This window comes from Bombina bombina, chromosome 6, assembly GCF_027579735.1.
Source record: "Bombina bombina isolate aBomBom1 chromosome 6, aBomBom1.pri, whole genome shotgun sequence".
Taxonomy (NCBI): Eukaryota; Metazoa; Chordata; class Amphibia; order Anura; family Bombinatoridae; genus Bombina; species Bombina bombina.
In genome coordinates, this window is record NC_069504.1 from 209,763,107 (window position 1) to 209,785,616 (window position 22,510).

The following is a 22,510-nucleotide window of genomic DNA, read 5'->3' on the forward strand; positions in this document are numbered from 1 at the left end:
TTGTTATAGTCCCCTAACACACTTTGTTATGTGAAATAGCTTATTTTCCTGATTAAATCTCCACTTATACTAAACAATAAAGAACAGAACTACTGTCTACAGAAAAGCTTTGTAAACAGACATCAGAAGAAAACAGCCTCCCAATGGGGGTGGTTGACAGAAAGACCAGCCCATTTTAAAGGGTGTTGCTGAATCAGTTTTAAATACAATAAACTCTTATCCTACAGCTTGCCTGAATAAACAATCTCTTTAAGTGGGCTAGAAAGTTTTATAATGTTTATAAACTGTAGCTTAAAAATGTAAGACGTATACATTCTTCAGTGAGTATATCTTGTTTTTCAGCTTTTACATTTGTCATACGATTTTTACTTTGATAAATAGATATTGAAGTTCAGATTTTTTTGATAGTGCTGCCACAGAAGGCCTTGCTCAGCAGTGACATTACAAGATGAAGTTAACCAAAAAAAAAGAAAGTGTTACAGTCACATTGCCTAATAAATATCAACAGCAAGGACACACTGTATCGATTTTGATACTCTTTGCTTACAAGGAAGCTATAAACCTTCTACCCCTGGTCATACAGGGCATTGAGTGTTAAACTTTATATGAGTTTAGAAACATACAAATAGATACTTACATAGAAGAATAGCAGTTAAATACAATTTCATTCATGTTATAATCACTATATTATGATAATGCATTTCTGTATTAAAAAAAGTCATTTTTAATTTCTTATATTTTCCATTTAAAAAATGTTATTTAAAATATGTGACAAAATGGCTTTTTGTAAATCATGTATATAAATGCTGAGAGTAAACATGGACGCCACGTTTTATGTGATTAGTAAAGGGGCAATGTATCAACATATGTTTAATAATGTTTTGGGTCAGGGGTAGTCTTGAAAAGTCATATATTACAAATCATATTCAATATTTCATTTGCTCTCAAAAACACCCACTGCATTTTAATCCTAATTGCAATTTCTCCAACTGCTATTAACCCTAAGGGCCTGATATTCAAAACCTCGCTGATATTCTAAGAAGTTTGTCGGTACAGTGAGACCCTCAAACAAAATAAAAAAGACTAATTTTTTTCTTGAGAAATGTTTATGTTGCTATGTAGGGATCTTTTGTGAAACAGAGACTCCTACATTACAATACAAGGTCTAAAAAAATCCCAAAGATTTTGTGTGATTTCTCTCCTCGCCAGCAAGGTTTTGAGTATCAGGCCCTAAATGAGCTGCTTCAATCTCCCTAAGCACCCAAACTCTAATGGCAAACCAATCCCCAAATCAATGAATCCTAACTTAAACTTTCAAAACTACCCACAACAATGAACTCTAGCCACAACAATGAACTCTAGCCACAACAATGAACTCTAGCCACAACAATGAACTCTAGCCACAACAATGAACTCTAGCCACAACAATGAACTCTAGCCACAACAATGAACTCTAGCCACAACGAGGCAGACCACTCTACAATCAAGTTGTGTAACTTGCATGAGTTATTATTTATTATTATTATCATTTATTTGTATAGCGCTGCCAAATTCCGTAGCGCTGGGTACAATGATAGGGGTATACAATGACAAAGATTTGTGATACAATACAAAACATAACAAGACTAAACAAATCTAGCACAGGAGGAAGAGGGCCCTGCTCCGGAGCTCACAGTCTATAAGTTTATGGTGCAGAGACATAAGATTGGGGTAGCTTGTTACATCGGTTGTATTTGCAGCAGTGAGTCAGGCAGTTCATGCAGTGCTGCAATGATCTGTAGAAGTGTCTATAAATTTAAATTTGATATTTTGCTTCTAATTTTATGCCCAAATATAGTTTGTAATTTTCCATCTGTCATTAACCAATCAGAAGAGTAGGTAGACCAAGTTAATATATACAGTATATGTATACAGTATATACAGTATATATATATATTTATAGATATACAGGTAGCCCTCAGTTTACGCCGGGGTTAGGTTCCAGAAGGAATGGTTGTAAATCGAAACCGTTGTAAATTGAAACCCAGTTTATAATGTAAGTCAATGGCAAGTGAGGGAGATAGGTTCCAGGCTCCTCTCAAAATTGTCATAAGTAACACCTAATACATTATTTTTAAAGCTTTGAAATGAAGACTTTAAATGATAAACAGCATTATAAACCTAATAAAATAATCACACAACACAGAATATATAATTAAACTAAGTTAAATGAACAAAAACATTTGGTAAACAGCATTATAAACCTAATAAAATAATCACACAACACAGACTTCACTTGCATTTTTTTGCAAACAGTTCTTCCTATGCATTCCAATCTGGACTGATTTATAGACAGGAAGCTCTTGTTTCTTTGAAATCTGCTCGATAGCTCAGGTCTGGTTAAACTGATTAATTTCAGCTTGCTTGGCTTTGCTGCAACACAAGCGGACAGCTTCACCTACTGGCTATTTTAATAAATGCACTGCTTCTAAATTCTTTTCAATAGCAGTCACATGACTGGAAAAAAAGGTTGTTATTCTGAAACGGTGTAAATTGAACCGTTGTAAAACGAGGGCCACCTGTATATTGCACCAAAATACCATCATTGAGATATATATATATATATATATATATATATATATATATATATAAGTAGGTTGTGGGAAGCGGCACTCACCATTTTAGCATCCACCTGGTGCTCAGCAAAAGACAGTACATTCAGTGAAATAGAACTGGATCCAACGGACGGTCTCCGTTGTCTAGTAAGATCCAAGAACAGCCGGCACACAGGAATTTTTCAATACTCCGATTTATTTAGTAAGTGAGAAACCAGACGTTTCGGCTCTACCGTGAGCCTTTCTCAATGGTATACAGACCGGATAATGCAATCCCCAAACCACACACCTTAAATACCCACACTTATCCAAGTGACCGCCAATCAGCACGCAAGGCTGGGCCGCTCCTTCCCACACGTAGTCACCACACCTGAGTATACGATTACATCTGATTCCACGCAGACGCGTCATGACGTCATCACGCCTCACCGCGCTGCATAGGAATGACTGTGTCGCAGGTAACCAAGGGAACACCGGGTAAACAAATACCTCCGGTCACCAAGGAGATGCGTGAAAGTAGCGTGTACAGCCAGGCACCCGATGGGCACAATTAATTGGTGATAATATTATAACATTAATGGACCATGAGTGAATGCCCAACGTAAACACAACAGTGATAAATATTTACAATGAAAAAATGGTATCTACATATTGTATACAGGGTTCTTAAACACAATTTTGAGAATGATGTCATATTGAAACGCTACATAAGCCCAAGGTTAAACAAACAGCACAGCCCTCTATACCCAACACGGTATCAAGGCATGTGGGATGTAGCAAAGAAACAAATCTAATATTGAATATTATGGTTGTATTAGCATCATACACTAGAGGAATAGGTAGAAACGCATCATAACATATGAATAAATAGAACTTATTCTTCTATGTTAAGAAGATTGGATTGTGAAATATATTTATATTTTCATGTCGGGTTAGTTTCCTTGAGAATATGTGATTGTGTTTGTGTGCAAGTAGTGGTTTCGTTTTTTTCACACTTTTTTTGCTCTATTGATTACTATGGAGGAATACGTTATTGAGCGCGTCTAAGTTCAGCTTTTATGCACATCGGGTTAGCACGTGTGCAAAAACTGTTTACTTTCAACGTGTAATATAAGTGATACCTAACCCTTAAAAGCTTATTTCTAGCAGAGTTAGCACTCGAGCAGAATAGTTAAACACCGCTCCAATTGTAATCTGGCCCTAAATTGGTATTAGTGCAAGAAGTATTGGTTTTAGAGAGTAGAGGGATCACATAGAAGAGTGGTTGGGGTTAAGTCATCCATTTGAAGATAACTGCCTAAGAATTTAAGGCTAAGTGCAATGGGAAGGGTTTTGTGCTGTAGAGGTTAGGGTTAATTGCTCTTGAGTTTGGACAGTGTGTGGGAATTTATTTTACTGTTAAATTGCACAGGGTGTGTCAAGATAATGATGGGGATTCAAGACATCAGATATTAAGTTTTAACATGTCTAGTTGTTAAACAAATTTAGAGGATCATTTGTGTCAAATACTTTGCATTTATTTATGTGTACCTAAAAGCAATTGCTGTGCAGCCAAAAAGACAGGGGCTAGCAGGAGCTATACAGAATGCCTCACAAGTTGCTCACTAAAGTTAGTGCGCTTGATGTTGAAATATCGCACCTTTGTAACTTGTGCTCATATTAGTAATGAAATCAAATGCAACCGCAGGGGCATTAATTAAATTTGCTCTCGTCGAATTAGCGTGACTGAAGTCCTCGTGTAAAAGGTTAGGGCTAAATTCAAAGTTGCACCAAACACAACATAAATACATTAAAATAAAGTATTACACTCATATATATATATACATATCTAAATTATTCACATAAATATTAAAATTAAAACCTTTTTTTAAGGGTAAAAGGTATTTGAATGGAAATGGCAATATTTTTTTTTATAAAAAAGAGCATTTTGTTATATGTGAAGAACATTAGGATGTAGTATTCATAACTACCTTCGGGTTAGCACTGTAGGTTTAACTCCTGTCGGCCTAGTGCACAAACAATGAGTTAGGTTTTTTCCAGTTTGCATGCTCCATTAATGTCTGTGGGGTGGAGAAGTTAGCGTGGTCGTGATTTTCCATTACAGTCTATTGGGAGAAGAAGTTAGCGAGGTCATGATATTCCATTAAAGTGTATAGGGGGAAGTTAGAGCACGTTGGCTTTCGCTTGCACGCAAACATTATGCTTTCAACATTGAATATGTGTTTCTAACCTGCGTGCATTAAAAGCGCGAGACTGAAAGCGCTAAATAGTGCTCCACTTGTAATGTGGCCCATAGTCTTATAGTCCACAGCTGTATTTTGTACATAGGTCTTTCGAAATGTATTGCTCAAGGGCTGATATATACTACACACAAACACACATTGCGTTCAGGTGTTTCAACCACACAAATTGCTAACAGGTGCATAAAATCCAGCACATAGCCATTAAATATCCACAGACAAATATTAGCAGTACAATGGGTCTCCTGAAGAGCTCAGTGACTTTAAAAGTGACACTGGCGTAGGATGCTACCTTTGACAGTCAGTTTATGAAATTTCTACCCTATTAGATCTGCCCTAGTCAACTGTAAGTAATATAATTGTGAAGTGGAAGTGACTAAGAGCAACAGCAGTCCAGCCATAAAGTGGTAGACCAAGTGCTGTAGCTCCATTTTATAAAAATAACATAATTTGTTGCATCACTCACAACAGAGTTCCAAACTGCCTCTGGAAGAGATATCAGCATAAGAGCTATGTGTTGGGAGCTTCACAAAATGGGTTTCCATGGCCAAGCAGCTGTACACAAGCCTCACATCAGCATTTACAAAGCCAAGTGTCAGCTAGAGTGGTAGAGAGAAAGAGAGTATGTGTGTTTGTGCATGTGTTTATTATCTGCCATTGAGCTTCCATTAGGGATGGGCGAATGTTTTGCAACATTCCAAAATCAAAACAAATTTTTAACACATTTCTTCATCGTTTAGAACTTTGAATGTTTGCACAGCATTCTAACATTAGTTTTATGTAATAGTATTTCTAATGCTTTCTTTACATGTAATATTCAATTCAAATGTTTCTAATAATTTGACTCGAATATATTTCTAATAATTCGATTCGAATTATGAAATATTTGAATTTGAAAATTTGAATCTATGTATTTGTAATAGTTTTTCTAATGTTTTCTTCAAATGTTATTTTTGAATTATGCAATATTCGAATTCAAAAAATTAAAATCAATATGTTTGTAATAGTATTTCTAATGTTCTCTTTAAATGTAATATTCAAATTAGAAACATTCAAATTGATATATTTGTAACTATTATGTTTCAATTTACTAAATTCCCTACCACATGAACTATTGAACTTCTGAATAATATTTGTTAAATCAAATGTTACATTAGAAAATTTCAAATCTGGATATTCACATTTGAAAATGACAGTAACTTCTGATTATTGAATTTTAATGGATTCATTCAACACTACCTAAACCTATTAACCACTAAACCGCCGTTGCCAAACATCATCAACACTAAATAAATCTCTAAATAAAGTAATTAACCCCAAAACTGCCGCTCCCCGACATTGCCGACACTAACTAAAACTATTAACCCCTAAACCCCCCCACAACACCAACTCTACCTAAACTTATTAACCCCTAAAGCGGTTTTCAGCCAGCTCTCCCCATTGATGTCTATGGAGAAATCATGCACGAGCACGTAAAACCAGCTCACCGCTGATTTAAGCAGCGCTGGTATTGGAGTGCGGTATGGAGCTCAATTTTGCTCACTTCTTGCCTAATAACGCCGGGTTTAGGAAAACCTGTAATACCAGCTCTGAAGGGAAGTGAGCAGTGACAATAACGTTCAAGTTAGCACCGCACCCCTCATAACGCAAAACTCGTAATCTAGCCATTATATTTTAATTAGGTTAAAGTTAGGGGGTGTTAGTTTTAGGGTTAGGTTTTCGGTTATGGGGTGTTAGGTTTAGGGTAAGGGTTAGGACTAGGTTTAAATTTAGGTTTACGGTTAGGGGTGTTAGATTTAGGGGTTAATATAGGTAAGTTACTTTGTATTTTGATTTAAATAGGTTTTATTAGTTAATAATTGTAACTTTAATTTAGTTATATTTTTATTATGTTAAAGTTAGGGGGTGTTAGGTTTAGTGTTAGGTTTAGGGTTAGGTTTAGGTTTAAAGTTAGGCGGTGTTAGGTTTAGGGGTTAATATAGTTTAATTTAGGTTGTTGTGATGTGGGGGCCAGCGGTTTAGGAGTTAATATGTTTAGTTAGTATTGGCAATGTTTGTGAATGGCAGTTTAGCGGTTAATAGCTTTAGTTAGTGTTGGCGATGTTTTGGAACCACCAAAAAGAGCTGATATATTTTGGGCAATGCCCTACAAAAGGCCCTTTTAAGAGCTATTGGTAGTTTATTATAGTTTAGGTTTTTTATTTTGGGGTGTTTTTTTTTTTTTAAATGGGTATTAGAAAATTGATAATTTGTTTGTTATTTTGTGTAATGTTTTTTTTTGTTTTGGGGTGGGGTTTTTTTTTTAGATTAGGGTCGGCACTCTTAAAAGAGCTGAATGCCCTTTTAATGGTAATGCCCATACAAATGCCCTTTTCAGGGCAATGGGTAGAGTAGGTTTAACTTTATTTTTATTTTGTGGGTTTGGGGGGTTTGTAATGTTAGTGAGTCTCTGTGTTTTTCTATTTTAGCAAAAGAGCTGTTGTTAACTTTAGGGCAATGCCCTACAAAGGCCGTTTTAAGGGCCAACAAAAGGCCCTTTAAGGGCCATTGGTAGTTTATTATAGATTAGGGATTTTTTTATTTTAAAAAAGAGGTATTAGAATAGGAATAATTTGTATTGTTTTGGATAATTTCGTTTGTTATTTTTTGTAATGGCAGTTTTTTTATTTTTTGTAATTTTAGTGTTTTTTATTTTTTGTAATGGAAGGTTTTTTATTTTGTAATGGTAGGTTTTAATGTAAGGCAGATTAGGTTTTATTTTTATTTCACATGTAAGTTTGTATTTATTTTAACTAGCTAGTTAAAATAAATACAAACTTACCAGTGAAATAAAATAAAACTTAAATTAGCTACAATATAACTATTAGTTATATTGTAGCTAGCTTAGGTTTTATTTTATAGGTAAGTTACTTTCACCTAGATAACAAGTCTTGCGTTAGCTTTAAAAAGCAGCGTTGAGAGGTCCTAACGCTGCTTTTTAACGCCCACTGGTATTGCGGGTCTTGAATAGTGATGTCCCGAACTGTTCGCCAGCGAACAGTTCCCTTCGAACATAGCTTGTTCGCGTTCGCCGCCGCGGGCGAACATATGCGATGTTCGATCCGCCCCCTATTCGTCATCATTGAGTAAACTTTGACCCTGTATCTCACAGTCTGCAGACACATTACAGCCAATCAGCAGCAGACACTCCCTTCCAGACCCTCCCAGGTCCCGGGCAGCAGCCATTTTAGAATCATTATGATGCAGCTTTTGAAGAGAGAGGAGGTTTATTGTTGCAGCTCCTGATTTTATTGGGAAATTGATAGCTAGGCTAGTCTATTCAGTCTCCACTAAAGTCCTGAAGGACTCATCTGATCTCTGCTGTAAGGACAGCAGCCCAAAAAGCCCTTTTCAGGGCTAAATTTTATTTTTATTTTTTTTTTGCATAGGGCTAGAACTCGTCGTTTTTTTTCTGCATTTGCCTGCCTGCCACCAGCCACTGTGTGAGCCTCACAGCATATATTGTGCCAACTTGCTCACTGCCACCACTCATATCTGGTGCTTTAACATTATTTTAAATTAAAAAAAAAAAACTTTTACATTAGTTTGCTAATTGCAAGTTTAATCTAATTTTATTTTCCATCAGGCCTGTGTGCCAGGCCTACAGCAAGCATATACTGTTATTAATTGCTCTGTGCAACCACTAATACTTGTTGTTTTAATATTATTTTAAATTTAAAAAAAAAAACTTTTACATTAGTTTGCTAATTGCAAGTTTAATCAAATTTCATTTACCATCAGGCCTGTGTGCCAGGCCAACAGCAAGCATATACTGTGATTAATTGCTCTGTGCAACCACTCATACCTGTTGTTTTAACATTATTTAAAAAAAGTAAAAAAAAACTGACATTAGTTTGCTAATTGCAAGTTTAATCTAATTTTATTTTCCATCAGGCCTGTGTGCCAGGCCTACAGCAAGCATATATTGTTATTAATTGTTCTGTGCAACCACTAATACTTGTTGTTTTAACATTATTTTAAATTAAAATAAAAAAAACTTTTACATTAGTTTGCTAATTGCAAGTTTAATCTAATTTCATTTTCCATCAGGCCTGTGTGCCAGGCCAACAGCAAGCATATACTGTGATTAATTGCTCTGTGCAACCACTCATACCTGTTGGTTTAACATTATTAAAAAAAAAAAAACTTTTACATTAATTTGCTAATTGCAAGTTTAATCTAATTTTATTTTCCATCAGGCCTGTGTGCCAGGCCTACAGCAAGCATATACTGTTATTAATTGCTCTGTGCAACCACTAATACTTGTTGTTTTAACATTATTTTAAATTAAAAAAAAAAAACTTTTATATTAGTTTGCTAATTGCAAGTTTAATCAAATTTCATTTACCATCAGGCCTGTGTGCCAGGCCAACAGCAAGCATATACTGTGATTAATTGCTCTGTGCAACCACTCATACCTGTTGGTTTATCATTATTTAAAAAAAAAAAAAAAAAAAAAAAAAAACTTTTACATTAGTTTGCTAATTGCAAGTTTAATCTAATTTCATTTACCATCAGGCCTGTGTGCCAGGCCCACCGCAAGCATATACTGTGATTAATTGCTCTGTGCAACCACTCATACCTGTTGGTTTAACATTATTTAAAAAAAAATAAAAAAAACTTTTACATTAGTTTGCTAATTGCAAGTTTAATCTAATTTCATTTTCCATCAGGCCTGTGTGCCAGGCCAACAGCAAGCATATACTGTGATTAATTGCTCTGTGCAACCACTCATACCTGTTGTTTTAACATTATTTAAAAAAAGTAAAAAAAAACTGACATTAGTTTGCTAATTGCAAGTTTAATCTAATTTTATTTTCCATCAGGCCTGTGTGCCAGGCCTACAGCAAGCATATATTGTTATTAATTGTTCTGTGCAACCACTAATACTTGTTGTTTTAACATTATTTTAAATTAAAATAAAAAAAACTTTTACATTAGTTTGCTAATTGCAAGTTTAATCTAATTTCATTTACCATCAGGCCTGTGTGCCAGGCCAACAGCAAGCATATACTGTGATTAATTGCTCTGTGCAACCACTCATACCTGTTGGTTTAACATTATTTAAAAAAAAATAAAAAAAACTTTTACATTAGTTTGCTAATTGCAAGTTTAATCTAATTTCATTTTCCATCAGGCCTGTGTGCCAGGCCAACAGCAAGCATATACTGTGATTAATTGCTCTGTGCAACCACTCATACCTGTTGGTTTAACATTATTAAAAAAAAAAAAAAAAACTTTTACATTAATTTGCTAATTGCAAGTTTAATCTAATTTTATTTTCCATCAGGCCTGTGTGCCAGGCCTACAGCAAGCATATACTGTTATTAATTGCTCTGTGCAACCACTAATACTTGTTGTTTTAACATTATTTTAAATTTAAAAAAAAAAACTTTTATATTAGTTTGCTAATTGCAAGTTTAATCAAATTTCATTTACCATCAGGCCTGTGTGCCAGGCCAACAGCAAGCATATACTGTGATTAATTGCTCTGTGCAACCACTCATACCTGTTGGTTTATCATTATTTTTAAAAAAAAAACAAAACAAAAAAAACTTTTACATTAGTTTGCTAATTGCAAGTTTAATCTAATTTCATTTACCATCAGGCCTGTGTGCCAGGCCAACAGCAAGCATATACTGTGATTAATTGCTCTGTGCAACCACTCATACCTGTTGGTTTAACATTATTTAAAAAAAAATAAAAAAAACTTTTACATTAGTTTGCTAATTGCAAGTTTAATCTAATTTCATTTCCATCAGGCCTGTGTGCCACGCCCACCGCAAGCATATACTGTGTTAATTGCTCTGTGCAACCTGTGCAGTCTTGTTGTTATACTTTGTCAGGGTAATCATGCATGCCATATAGACCTCCCCCGATAGGGGGAGTAACAGGGATTAAAGTGCTAAGAATAGTACTACTTAACACAACCTAGTTGCCATGGGTCCCAGACCGCATGTTTTGTTGTTATACTTTGTCAGGGTAATCATGCAGGCCATATAGACTTCCACCGAAAGGGGGAGTAAGAGGGATTAAACTGCTAAGAAAAGTACTACTTAACACAACCTAGTTACCATGGGTCCCAGACCGCGTGTCTTGTTGTTATACTTTGTCATGGTAATCATGCAGGCCATATAGACCTCCACCGATAGGAGGAGTTACAGGGATGAAAGTGCTAAGAATAGTACTACTTAACACAACCTTGTTACCATGGGTCCCAGACCGCATGTTTAATTATTATACTTTGTCAGGGTAATTATATATCTATCAAATCTATCTATTTATCTTCTATCGATTCTATCTAACTATCAATCTTTGTATATCTATCTATCAAATCTATCTATCTCGTGAGACAGCCACTTGTGTTTTTGACAAATTTGAAGTAGGAGGACAGACCAATCATCTTCTTCCATCTCCCTGTTCCAAAAATGCAGGCCATATAGACCTCCCCCAATAAGGGGAGTAACATGTACTAGTAAACTGCTATGAATAGTACTACTTAACACACCACGGGTCCCAGACCGCATGTCTTATTGTTATACTCTGTCAAGGAAATTATATATCTTTCAAATCTATCTATTTATCTATCAAATCTATCTAACTATCAATCAAATGTATATTGCATCTATTGATCAATGTAATTCGTATCTATAATTCGTATCTATAAAATGTATATTGCATCTTTCTCCAACATAGGTGTGTCCGGTCCACGGCGTCATCCTTACTTGTGGGATATTCTCCTCCCCAACAGGAAATGGCAAAGAGCCCAGCAAAGCTGGTCACATGATCCCTCCTAGGCTCCGCCTTCCCCAGTCGGAGATGGCTTAGAGTTTTTTGGTGTTTAAATGTAGTTTTATTCTTCAATCAAGAGTTTGTTATTTTAAAATAGTGCTGGTATGTACTATTTACTCTGAAACAGAAAAGAGATGAAGATTTCTGTTTGTAAGAGGAAGATGATTTTAGCAACCGTTACTAAAATCGATGGCTGTTTCCACACAGGACTGTTGAGATGAAGTAACTTCAGTTGGGGGAAACAGTGGGCAGACTTTGCTGCTTGAGGTATGACACATTTCTAACAAGACTTGGTAATGCTGGAAGCTGTCATTTTCCCTATGGGATCCGGTAAGCCATTTTCTTAGTTTTAAATATAAGAATAAAGGGCTTCACAAGGGCTTTAAAGACTGGTAGACATTTTTCTCGATTACTTTATAAGCATATTTAATGGTTTATAACTTTGAAGAGTTATTTTAATCTTGGGAATTGTGTTAAAAAAACGGCAGGCACTGTATTGGACACCTTTTTCACTGGGGGCCTTTTCTGGTCATAGGCACAGCCTCATTTTCGCACCACTAATGCGCAGTTGTTTTTGAGAAGCAAGGCATGCAGATGCATGTGTGAGGAGCTCAGATCCACTGAAAAAGCTTATTGAAGGCGTCATTTGGTATCGTATTCCCCTCTGGGCTTGGTTGGGTCTCAGCAAAGCAGATACCAGGGACTGTATAGGGGTTAAATGTAAAAACGGCTCCGGTTCCGTTATTTTAAAAGGTAAAGCTTTCAAATTTGGTGTGCAATACTTTTAAGGCTTTAAGACACTGTGGTGAAATTTTGGTGAATTTTGAACAATTCCTTCATACTTTTTCACATATGCAGTAATAAAGTGTGTTCAGTTTAAAATTTAAAGTGACAGTAACGGTTTTATTTTAAAACGTTTTTTGTGCTTTGTTATCAAGTTTATGCCTATTAACATGTCTGAACCATCAGATAGACGATGTTCTGTATGTTCGGAAGCCAAGGTTCCTCTCCATTTAAATATATGTGATGAATGTGACAAACAAGGTAGGGACAATGATGCCACTGATAATAATGTTGCCCAAAATGATTCCTTAAGTGAGGGGAGTAAGCATGGTACTGCATCATCTCCTTCTATGTCTACACCAGTCTTGCCCACTCAGGAGGTCCCTAGTTCATCTAGTGCGCCAATCCTCCTTACTATGCAACAATTAACGGCTGTAATGGATAATTCTATTAAAAACATTTTAGCCAAAATGCCCACTTATCAGCGAAAGCGCGACTGCTCTGTTTTAGATACTGAAGAGCACGAGGACGCTGATGATAATGGTTCTGACATGCCCTTACACCAGTCTGAAGGGGCCAGGGAGGTTTTGTCTGAGGGAGAAATTTCAGATTCAGGAAAAATTTCTCAACAAGCTGAACCTGACGTTATTACATTCAAATTTAAATTGGAACATCTCCGCGCTCTGCTTAAGGAGGTGTTATCTACTCTGGATGATTGTGACAATTTGGTCATTCCAGAGAAATTATGTAAGATGGACAAGTTCCTAGAGGTCCCGGTGCCCCCCGAAGCTTTTCCTATACCCAAGCGGGTGGCGGACATTGTAAATAAAGAATGGGAAAGGCCCGGCATACCTTTTGTCCCTCCCCCTATATTTAAGAAATTATTTCCTATGGTCGACCCCAGGAAGGACTTATGGCAGACAGTCCCCAAGGTCGAGGGGGCGGTTTCTACTCTAAACAAACGCACTACTATCCCTATAGAAGATAGTTGTGCTTTCAAAGATCCTATGGATAAAAAATTAGAGGGTTTGCTTAAAAAGATGTTTGTTCAGCAAGGTTACCTTCTACAACCAATTTCATGCATTGTTCCTGTCACTACAGCAGCGTGTTTCTGGTTCGAAGAACTAGAAAAGTCGCTCAATAAAGAATCTTCTTATGAGGAGGTTATGGACAGAGTTCAAGCACTTAAATTGGCTAACTCTTTTACCTTAGACACCACTTTGCAATTAGCCAGATTAGCGGCGAAAAATTCAGGTTTTGCTATTGTGGCGCGCAGAGCGCTTTGGCTAAAGTCTTGGTCAGCGGATGTGTCCTCCAAGAACAAATTGCTTAACATCCCTTTCAAGGGGAAAACGCTGTTTGGCCCTGACTTGAAAGAGATTATTTCAGACATCACTGGGGGAAAGGGCCACGCCCTTCCTCAGGATAGGTCTTTTAAGGCTAAAAATAAACCAAATTTTCGTCCCTTTCGCAGAAACGGACCAGCCTCAAATTCTACATCCTCTAAGCAAGAGGGTACTTCTTCTCAAACCAAGCCAGCCTGGAGACCGATGCAAGGCTGGAACAAAGGTAAGCAGGCCAAGAAGCCTGCTACCGCTACTAAGACAGCATGAGATGTTGGCCCCCGATCCGGGACCGGATCTGGTGGGGGGCAGACTCTCTCTCTTCGCTCAGGCTTGGGCAAGAGATGTTCAGGATCCTTGGGCGCTAGAAATAGTTTCTCAAGGTTATCTCCTGGAATTCAAGGAACTACCCCCAAGGGGAAGGTTCCACAGGTCTCAATTGTCTTCAGACCAAATAAAAAGACAGGCATTCTTACATTGTGTAGAAGACCTGTTAAAAATGGGAGTGATTCATCCTGTTCCATTAGGAGAACAAGGGATGGGGTTTTACTCCAATCTGTTCATAGTTCCCAAAAAAGAGGGAACATTCAGGCCAATTTTGGATCTCAAGATCCTAAACAAATTTCTCAGGGTTCCATCGTTCAAAATGGAAACCATTCGGACAATTTTTCCTACCATCCAGGAAGGTCAATTCATGACCACGGTGGATTTAAAGGATGCGTATCTACATATTCCTATCCACAAGGAACATCATCGGTTCCTAAGGTTTGCCTTTCTAGACAAGCATTACCAGTTTGTGGCACTTCCATTCGGATTAGCCACTGCTCCAAGAATTTTCACAAAGGTACTAGGGTCCCTTCTAGCGGTGCTAAGGCCAAGGGGCATTGCAGTAGTACCTTACTTGGACGACATACTGATTCAAGCGTCGTCTCTGCCACAAGCAAAGGCTCATACGGACATTGTCCTAGCCTTTCTCAGATCTCACGGGTGGAAAGTGAACGTAGAAAAAAGTTCTCTATTCCCGTCAACAAGAGTTCCCTTCTTGTGAACAATAATAGACTCCTTAGAAATGAAGATTTTTCTGACAGAGGCCAGAAAATCAAAACTTCTAAGCTCTTGTCAAGTACTTCATTCTGTTCTTCTTCCTTCCATAGCGCAGTGCATGGAAGTAATAGGTTTGATGGTTGCGGCAATGGACATGGTTCCTTTTGCGCGAATTCATCTAAGACCATTACAACTGTGCATGCTCAAACAGTGGAATGGGGATTATACAGACTTGTCTCCGACGATCCAAGTAGATCAGAGGACCAGAGATTCACTACGTTGGTGGCTGACCCTGGACAACCTGTCACAAGGGATGAGCTTCCGCAGACCAGAGTGGGTCATTGTCACGACCGACGCCAGTCTGGTGGGCTGGGGCGCGGTCTGGGAACCCCTGAAAGCTCAGGGTCTATGGTCTCGGGAAGAATCTCTTCTCCCGATAAACATTCTGGAACTGAGAGCGATATTCAATGCTCTCAAGGCTTAGCCTCAACTAGCAAAGGCCAAATTCATAAGGTTTCAATCAGACAACATGACGACTGTTGCATATATCAACCATCAGGGGGGAACAAGGAGTTCCCTGGCGATGGAAGAAGTGACCAAAATAATTCAATGGGCGGAGATTCACTCCTGCCACTTGTCTGCAATCCACATCCCAGGAGTGGAAAATTGGGAAGCGGATTTTCTGAGTCGTCAGACATTTCATCCGGGGGAGTGGGAACTCCATCCGGAAATCTTTGCCCAAATAACTCAATTATGGGGCTTTCCAGACATGGATCTGATGGCGTCTCGTCAGAACTTCAAGGTTCCTTGCTACGGGTCCAGATCCAGGGATCCCAAGGCGACTCTAGTAGATGCACTAGTAGCGCCCTGGACCTTCAACCTAGCTTATGTATTCCCACCGTTTCCTCTCATTCCCAGGCTGGTAGCCAGGATCAATCAGGAGAGGGCTTCGGTGATCTTGATAGCTCCTGCGTGGCCACGCAGGACTTGGTATGCAGACCTGGTGAATATGTCATCGGCTCCACCATGGAAGCTACCTTTGAGACAGGACCTTCTTGTTCAAGGTCCATTCGAACATCCGAATCTGGTTTCCCTCCAACTGACTGCTTGGAGATTGAACGCTTGATTTTATCAAAGCGTGGGTTTTCAGATTCTGTAATAGATACTCTGATTCAGGCTAGAAAGCCTGTAACTAGAAAAATTTACCATAAGATATGGAAAAAATATATCTGTTGGTGTGAATCTAAAGGATTCCCATGGAACAAGATAAAAATTCCTAAGATTCTATCCTTTCTACAAGAAGGTTTGGAGAAAGGATTATCTGCAAGTTCTCTGAAGGGACAGATCTCTGCGTTATCTGTTTTACTTCACAAAAGGCTGGCAGCTGTGCCAGACGTTCAAGCGTTTGTTCAGGCTCTGGTTAGAATCAAACCTGTTTACAGACCTTTGACTCCTCCCTGGAGTCTTAATCTAGTTCTTTCAGTTCTTCAAGGGGTTCCGTTTGAACCCTTACATTCCGTAGATATTAAGTTATTATCTTGGAAAGTTTTGTTTTTGGTTGCAATTTCTTCTGCTAGAAGAGTTTCTGAGTTATCTGCTCTGCAGTGTTCTCCGCCCTATCTGGTGTTCCATGCAGATAAGGTGGTTTTGCGTACTAAGCCTGGTTTTCTTCCGAAAGTTGTTTCTAACAAAAATATTAACCAGGAGATAGTTGTGCCTTCTTTGTGTCCGAATCCAGTTTCAAAGAAGGAACGTTTGTTGCACAATTTGGATGTAGTTCGTGCTCTAAAATTCTATTTAGAGGCTACAAAGGATTTCAGACAAACATCTTCCTTGTTTGTTGTTTATTCTGGTAAAAGGAGAGGTCAAAAAGCAACTTCTACTTCTCTCTCTTTTTGGCTTAAAAGCATCATCCGATTGGCTTATGAGACTGCCGGACGGCAGCCTCCTGAAAGAATCACAGCTCACTCCACTAGGGCTGTGGCTTCCACATGGGCCTTCAAGAACGAGGCTTCTGTTGATCAGATATGTAAGGCAGCGACTTGGTCTTCACTGCACACTTTTACCAAATTTTACAAATTTGATACTTTTGCTTCTTCGGAGGCTATTTTTGGGAGAAAGGTTTTGCAAGCCGTGGTGCCTTCCATCTAGGTGACCTGATTTGCTCCCTCCCATCATCCGTGTCCTAAAGCTTTGGTATTGGTTCCCACAAGTAAGGATGACGCCGTGGACCGGACACACCTATGTTGGAGAAAACAGAATTTATGCTTACCTGATAAATTACTTTCTCCAACGGTGTGTCCGGTCCACGGCCCGCCCTGGTTTTTTAATCAGGTCTGATGAATTATTTTCTACAGTCACCACGGTATCATATGATTTCTCCTATGCATATTCCTCCTTTACGTCGGTCGAATGACTGGGGAAGGCGGAGCCTAGGAGGGATCATGTGACCAGCTTTGCTGGGCTCTTTGCCATTTCCTGTTGGGGAGGAGAATATCCCACAAGTAAGGATGACGCCGTGGACCGGACACACCGTTGGAGAAAGTAATTTATCAGGTAAGCATAAATTCTGTTTTTGATCGATGTAATTCGTATCTATCAAATGTATATTGCATCTTTGGATCAATAACATTCGTATCTATCAAATGGATATTGCATCTATTGATCTTTTTAATTCATATCTATCAAATGTATATTGCATCTATTGATCTATGTAATTTGTATCGATCATATGTATATTGCATCGATTGAGCTATGTAATCTATGTATCTATCTATCTATCTATCAAATCTATCTATCTCGTGGTTGTGCAAATGGACTGTTTGCGGTTGTTTGCGGTGCTTTACACTTGGTCTGTCACTGTGAAGCGGGCGTAACCCTTACAATACCTGATCGATACAACATCATAACTGATGTTTTAAAGCACGTTATTGCAAACAATTTATTAATGTTAGGTGATTTAGGCCCTTTATGGGTTAAAAGCAGACTCTGCATCAACTATGTAATTTTCCATGGGAGTTTTGCCCCCTCCAGCATGCCACAGTCCAGGTGTTAGTACCCTTGAAACAACTTTTCCATCACTATTGTGGCCAGAAAGAGTCCTTGTGGGTTTTAAAGTTCGCCTGCCTATTGAAGTCAATGGCAGTTCGCGCGGTTCGCCGGTTCACGAACAATAGCGGAAGCTCGAGTCCGCCGTTCGCGAACCAAAATTTTTAAGTTCGCGACATCACTAGTCTTGAAATGACAGGTGTACCGCTCACTTTTTTGGTCAGCCTCGAAAATACCGCAAATCCACTTACGTCAATTGCATATCCTATATTTTCAATGGGACTTGCATAACGCCGGTATTACGAGTCTGCAAAAAAGTGAGCGGTACAGCCTCTCCTGTCAAAACTGATACCGCAATTAAAAGTCAGTAGTTAAGAGTTTTATGGGCTAACGCCGTAGCATAAAACTCTTAACTAAAGTGCTAAAAAGTACACTAACACCCATAAACTATCTATTAACCCCTAAACTGAAGCCCCCCCACATCGCAAACAGTAAAAAAATATTTTTAACCCCTAATCTGCTGAACCAGACATCGCTGCCACTATAAAAAATATATTAACCCCTAAACCACCGCCCTTCCGCATCGCAAACACTAGTTACATTTTATTAACCCCTAATCTGCCATCCCTAACATCGCCAAAACCTAACTACATTTATTAAACCCTAATCTGCCGCCCCCAACATGGCCGCAACTTTATTTAATGTATTAACCCCTATATCTAAGTCTAACCCTAACACTCCCATAACTTAAATATAATTTAAATAAATCTAAATAAAATAACTATCATTCACTAAATTATTCCTATTTAAAACTAAATACTTACCTTTAAAATAAACCATAAGCTAGCTACAATATAACTAATAGTTACATTGTAGCTAGCTTAGGGTTTATATTTATTTTACAGGCAACTTTGTATTTATTTTAACTAGGTAGAATAGTTATTAAATAGTTATTAACTATTTAATAGTTACCTAGTTAAAATAAATTCAAATTTACCTGTAAAATAAATCCTAACCGTATCTAAAGTACGAAAAAAAAAAAACACTAAATTACAGAAAATAATAAAATAATTACAAGTTTTTTAAACTAATTACACCTAATGTAATGCCCTGCAAAAGCCCTTTTAAGGGTTATTTGTAATTTAGTATAGAGTAGGGTTTTTTATTATTTTGGGGGGCTTTTTAATTTTATTAGGGGGATTATATTAGGTGTAATTAGTTTAAAAAAGTTGTATTTATTTTATTTTTTCTGTAATTTAGTGGGTTTTTTTTCGTACTTTAGATAATTTTTTTAAATTGTATTTAATTGTATTTAATGTAGGTAATTAATTTAATTATAGTGTAGTGTTAGGTGTAATTGTAACTTAGGTTAGGATTTATTTTACAGGTAAATTTGAGTTTATTTTAACTAGGTAGTTATTAAATAGTTAATTACTATTTAATAACTATTCTACCTAGTTAAAATAAATACAAAGTTGCCTGTAAAATAAAAATAAACCCTAAGATAGCTACAATGTAACTATTAGTTATATTGTAGCTAGCTTATGGTTTATTTTATAGGTAAGTATTTAGTTTTAAATAGGAATAATTTAGTGAATGATAGTTATTTTATTTAGATATATTTAAATTATATTTAAGTTAGGGGGGTGTTAGGGTTAGGGTTAGACTTAGATTTAGGGGTTAATAACTTTAATATAGTGGCGGCGACGTTGGGGGCGGCAGATTAGGGGTTAATAAATGTAGTTATGTTGCGGCAACATTGGGAGCGGCAGATTAGGGGTTAATAAATATAATGTAGGTGTCGGCGACATTGGGGGCGGCAGATTATGGGTTCATAAGTATAATGTAGGTGGTGGCGGTGTCCGGAGCAGCAGATCTGGGGTTAATAAGTGTAAGATTAGTGGTGTTTAGACTCAGGGTTCATGTTAGGGTGTTAGGTGTAGAAATAACTTTTATTTCCCTTTAGGAATCAATGGGGCTGCGTTAGGAGCTTTACGCTGCTTTTTTGCAGGTGTTAGGGTTTTTTTCAGCCGGCTCTCCCCCATTGATTCCTATGGGGAAATCGTGCACAAGCACATTTTACCAGCTCACCGCTACCGTAAGCAGCGCTGGTATTGAGGTGAGATGTGAAGCTAAATTTTGCTCTACGCTTACTTTTTTGCAGCTAACGCCGGGTTTGTAATAACCCGTAATACCAGCGTTATCTGCAGGTGAGCGGTGAGGGAAAACTGCTCGTTAGCACTGTACAGACAAAACTCGTAATCTAGCCGATTGTATTTAGATTTAAATGGGTATTATTTAGTTAATAATTGTAATTTTAATTTAGTTATATTTTAATTATGTTAAAGTTAGGGGGTGTTAGGTTTAGGGTTAGGGTTAGGTTTAAAGTTAGGGGGTGTTAGATTTAGGGTTAGGTTTAAAGTTAGGGGGTGTTAGATTTAGGGTTAGGTTTAAAGTTAGGGGGTGTTAGGTTTAGGGGTTAATATAGGTAAGTTACTTTGTATGTAGATTTAGGTATTTAGGTATTATTTAGGTATTATTAGTTAATAATTGTAACTTTAATTTAGTTATACTTTAATTATGTTAAAGTTAGGGGGTGTTAGGTTTAGGGTAAAGTTTAGGGTTAGGTTTAGAGGTTAATTTATTTTATTTTAGGTTGGTGCAATGTGGGAGGCTGGCGGTTTAGGGGTTAATAGCTTTATTTAGTGGCGGCAATGTCAGGGAGAAGCGGAATAGGGATTAATAACTTTAATATAGTGGCAGCGATGTTGGGGTGCAGTAATTATGTTAAAGTTAGGGGGTGTTAGGTTTAGGGTAAGGTTTAGGGTTAGGGTTAGGTTTAAAGTTGGGGGTGTTTGGTTTAGGGGTTAATATAGTTTAATTAAGATTGTTGCGATGTGGGGGCCAGCGGTTTAGGGGTTAATAGGTTTAGTTAGTATTGGCGATGTTTGTGAACGGCGGTTTAGGGGTTAATAGCTTTGGTTAGTGTTAGCAATGTTTTGGAATAGCGGTTTAGGGATTAATAGGTTTAGTTAGTGTTGGCGATGTGGGGGGTGCGGTTTAGGGGTTAATAGCTTTATTTAGTGGCGGTGATGTGGGGGGTTTGCGGTTTAGGGTAAAGGTTTAGTTCATGTCCGCGATGTTTCGGAACGGTGGTTTAGGGGGTTAATAGGTTTAGTTCATGTCGACGATGTGGGGGGTGCGGTTTAGGGTTTAATAGGTTTAGTTGGTGTCGGCGATGTTTCGGAACGGCGGTTTAGGGGATAATAGGTTTAGTTAGTGTTGGCTATGTGGGGGAGTGCAGTTCATAGGGGTTAATAGGTTTAGTTTGTGTCTGCGATGTGGGGGGTGCGGTTTAGGGGTAATTGGTTTAGTTTGTGTCGGCCATGTGTGGAGGGGTGCGGTTTAGGGGTTGATAGGTTTAGTTAGTATGGGCGATGTTGGGGAACGCTGGTTTAGGGGTTAATAACTTTATTATAGACTTAGAGTTAGTGTCGGGGAAATGCGGTTTAGGAAGGAACAATGAAAAATTCCAAATATGAATAATGGATCCGAAAATTCGGAAAAATATTTATTCATTTTTGGAATTTTTAGGAATTTTTCGGGATGCATCCGAATCGACCAAAATTTGGCCGAATTACGAATTTGTCCGAAACGAAAAGCACATGTCTAGTCTCAGCTGTTCACTGACTAATAGACAATTCCTACAGCTCTATTGGTCGACATTCCCAAAGTAAAAAACGTAGTAGACTGTAAAAAACATATATTTAGAAACAAATAGAATAAAATAATGTCATTTTAAATAGTTCAACTTTTTTTTTATAATATTTAGTTGCTCAGTTGAGAATTTAAACTAATTTGTGCTTCTCTGTTTATGTAGAGAAAAAATGAGTTACATATTCAGTTAGTTAATGAAAATAACATTTCAGTGTTTACAATTATTATAATAATGGCCTGATTTTTGTGTCAATCATAAAATAATTACTGTAGGCACATAATATCATTTTATAAAATCATCATTTTCAATACTGCACTATTATTTTCATCAGTAGACATGTAAATGATATTATACTTTGCTTCCTTCAGAATACTCTAAGTGCTCCAAGGATTGTACTTCATCAAACATACAAAAGATCAGGGATTCAATTGTTTGCCATACTATGCAATGAACTCCACTGCAGGTCCATTATTAGGTAAAACAACTGTCAACAATCTTATGACAGTACACATTATGCTCCATATCTTGATTTACGGTGCCATTTATATCAGCCTGAATGAAGTAAAAAAAAATTGAAGATAAGTATACATTGTGTAATTATCACAGTGAAAGTCTGACATCGTAGTTAAGTAATCACAAATACATAAGGTCAAAACACTAATTTATTACAACCGTAGCACTTAGCCTTTCAGTTTACAAAAATTATGTCCACTATTAGTGTAACGACAAAAGCTACTGTTAGTGCTAATGTGGGGAACATAATGCTTTAGCAAATTGAGCAATCATAATAAATAACCAGTAGGCTGCTTTTACCTTGACAGAGATAATTCATTTCTCTTTTTAGTTCCTACCCATTTCCTGGTGCTTTACTGGTAATAGGAACATTTACCTATTGATTGAAAAATATAT